The following is a 3,562-nucleotide window of genomic DNA, read 5'->3' on the forward strand; positions in this document are numbered from 1 at the left end:
GCGTTCTGCAGCTTGCTGGCTCCATAATAATAGATCATTGGATTAAGGACACCTGAGAATATACTTAGCAATTATAAACCAATCAACAAATCAAAAATTCTTTCATTTGGAGTTCAAAAAGTGATTTTTGTAAATCTTTACACATTTGTACTACAGGTATAAAACATGGTATCTTGTACTTTAGTTTCTAAAATACTGAAAGATGATACGATTCTGAGGCAATGCTAAATGTTACAGTTACAGTTAAGTCTGAGCTTGAAGGGATTAGAAACAGCTTTACTCTGAGGCGATGAGATCCCAGCGAGGAGACTGTAATCAGGATCATTCACAGGTGTAGCCCAGCTGCGTGTCCATCACCAGAGCAAACTGGCCTTGGCTGTCAACCCCCTCGACCACGAACTTCCACATTCATCTTCTGGTCGAGCTCTGCATCCACTCTACCAGTGAAGGGCCGAGTAAACTCCTCATCCTCATATGGAGTCATCCGCACCTGATATCTCCCTTCACCAGCGGGGAGGGTCTTGTGCACAATGCTGTTAAAATGCATTGAAAAATGTGACTAGTAAAATTCCAAATAAAGCAAATAAAGCCATGAGAGTTTAAACAGCATGATGAGAAATATTCCATGTTGGTGAACTACTTCTTTAATAAAACAGTACAGCTGAAATTAGAATTTGTTTTGACTCTCACGTCTCCAGTGGGTTGATTTCCACATTCATGGAAAGTGATTGTGTTTGAGGATAAACACAGCTGAAAGAAAGCTTAAGGATTTTCTCTCTGCTGATGAGACCTTCTTACCTCGGTGTCCCCAGAATAAAGTTATCATAGATAAAGTGGGTGCCGTTGGCCTGTGAACAACATATACAACATATATACTTTTTGGAATTTAGCTCAAATTGAATTTGTTTTTGAAAGAATGTTATGAAAGCAACATTACAAACACACACACAAAAAAAAACATATTATTGGTGGATAATGCGGGCACCAGTTCCAGTCTTTTGTGGTGTGGTATGTGGTTTCACCAACTTCCACTGAATCTTTTTGAGATTCTGAGTAAAAAAAAAAAGCCAATGTAATTAATGACTGAATTTTTGTAATTTTTTTTTGTATTTTTGTTGTGGTTATTTACTGCTCAAAAAAGAATCATAACCCGTTATTTATGCTGTGGCCAAGTGCCTTTTTTCTGCAGCAGCCATAAACACCATTTTCATCCCACATCTTTCATCCTCAGAGCAGCTGGAAGGTTCAGAACAAGAGAGTTTCTATTAACTAGAAGAAGAAGAAGCTGTTTTGTAAAAGTGTCTGCTAAATGCAAAACCTGCATTATAAGCTTATAAGCACTATTTTAAGGGTTATTTTACCATAAGTTTAAGAATTAGCCTGTGTTTTTTTACTCACCCCTCAAAAACATCCTAGGATTAATATAGGACTTTCTTCTTTTAGACAAATCCAGTCTGAGTTATATAAAAATTGTCCTGGCCCCTCCAAGCATTATCATTGCAGTAGGCGGGTTTTGTACAACAGTCCACAAGACATGAAATAAAGTGCGTGCATCCATGATAAAACGTGCCTCACATGGCTTCGGGGGCTGAATAAAGACCTCCTGTAGCGAATCCATGCATTTTTGTAAGAAAAATATCCTATTTCAAAACATAATAAACACTTTTCTATCACTTTGTCTATCTGTGATACGTAATGTGCCACGTGTCCCAAGCTCTCATCAGCGTCGCCCTGGGAACAGAGCAGGCACACCTGCACCTGCTCATCACGGGCTGAGTGGCCACACCTGCGCCCCATCAGCCGCTGCTCTTATAAAAACCTGCAAACAGGCACAGAGGTGAGAGATGTCTCCGCAAGACTTGGCTAACCTTGTCTTTCCCTTTGCCCGCAGAGAGCAGCGTGTGACTGCCAGCCCCAACACCCGCGGGGAGCACGCGGACCCCACACTGCACCAGCGCTGCCCGTTAAGCCAAGGCGTAAGCACCGAGCACCAAACCGCCTCACAGCAACGCCTTCCACCACCCTTTCTGTCAATAAAATCCACCCTTCGGGGAACTTACCTTCATCCTCGAGTCGTGTCCTACTTCACCCCGCCACATTTATAACCCTTTCACCACCATACCCCTAATAAAATCTTCGGGGAACTTACCTGCATTGTGTCCTTCTTTGCCCTGCCTTTATAACCCTTTCACCACCATACCCCTACCACGTTCCTTACCTCACATATTTTCTCTGGTTCCCCAGGTGGCGCTCCTCCCCCAGCGATGGAAGAGCTGTTGAAGCACCTCACGAGGTGAGCATCCGCCAGCAGCAAATTATTGGAAACCGAACGTGAGTTGGCTGCGCTTCGCCTCGCCACAGCCCCACGAACTCCGCTACCTGACCCCCGTGTCCAGGCAACCCAGCTGCTGCCCAGGATGGCCGCACGCGATGATGTGATGTACCTCCAGATGTTTTGAGACCGTAGCCACATGGGAGGCGTGGTCTAAGGAGCTGCGATCGTTGCACCACTGCTCGCAGGAGAGGTCTGGGGCATGGCGTGCCGCACTTCCCGGGAACAAGCATCTCTGCGAGGAGGACTTACGGAAGAGGATCCTGGGATGGATGGGGGTTGTCTCCGATCATGGCTGCCCAGCTGTTCAGCTAAGTGGACCTTCGACCCACAGCAGCTGGCCCGGGCCCAAGCTGCTAGTCTCTCCCGTCTGTCCCAACACTGGTTGCTGGCCGGGGGTCCCCCTGTACACCAGGTAGCGGAGCGCGTGGTGGTCGACCGCCTCCTACGTGCTCTTCCCCGCCCGTTACGTCAGGCCGCCGGCATGCGGAACCTAGCCAATGTGGATGTGAACTTCGTCCGAGGCCATAGAGGCTGGCGGAGCCACCCAACACTGGGGTAGAAAGAGAGAGCGCCGCCATTTCGAGGTGGTCAAGGCGGCGCTGCGCCCGGGGCACCAGGCATCCGGTGAAGCAGGCGGCCCGGTTCCCGGCCCACAGGATGAGCCCATGCCCACGGAAGCTCCCCGCTCCCCAGGATGACCTTGGCTGACGGGCTGCGCCATGCACACCGAAAACGCACCGTGGGCGGAAGTGAAAATAAACGGCCGCCCGTTCCTCGCCCTTCAGGAAAGCCAGACGGCGTCCCGTGCTGCTGGCCTCCGACAGCCCCAGGGGTGGTGAGTCGCCCCGTCCTCCTCCTAACCTCTATTTTGACTTGTTTCAGCAGGTGGGCGGGGGTTTCTCCAGGGAGCAGCACGAGGACGATCGCCTCAAACACTGTTGGGCTCAGGTGAGGGTTGCCGAAGGAAAGGAGCTTCAGCCGGCACCCCACCCAATGCCCCACTTCATCATGGAAAATGGCCTGCTCTACTGTGTCGGCCAGTGGCGGGGGGAGGAGAAAACCCTGCTGGTGGTCCCGCACAGCAAGACGGAGGCGGTGATTGAGATCGCCCATCCAATGGCAGGCCACCTGGGAGCCCAAAATATGATCCAGTACCTCTGTGACCGATTCCACTGGCCGAGCCTAGAGGTTGAAGTCCGTCGATTCTGCCAGGCCTACCCAACATGC

At 49.7% G+C, this 3,562-nt stretch overlaps 1 pseudogene; it reads right to left on the reverse strand.

The window, feature by feature from the left end:
- Nucleotides 1-379: 379 nt before the first annotated feature.
- LOC109100253 overlaps nucleotides 380-3,562 on the reverse strand; it is a 19,283-nt pseudogene continuing 16,100 nt past the window's right edge.

This window comes from Cyprinus carpio, chromosome B1 (assembly GCF_018340385.1).
Source record: "Cyprinus carpio isolate SPL01 chromosome B1, ASM1834038v1, whole genome shotgun sequence".
In the NCBI taxonomy this organism is placed as follows: domain Eukaryota; kingdom Metazoa; phylum Chordata; class Actinopteri; order Cypriniformes; family Cyprinidae; genus Cyprinus; species Cyprinus carpio.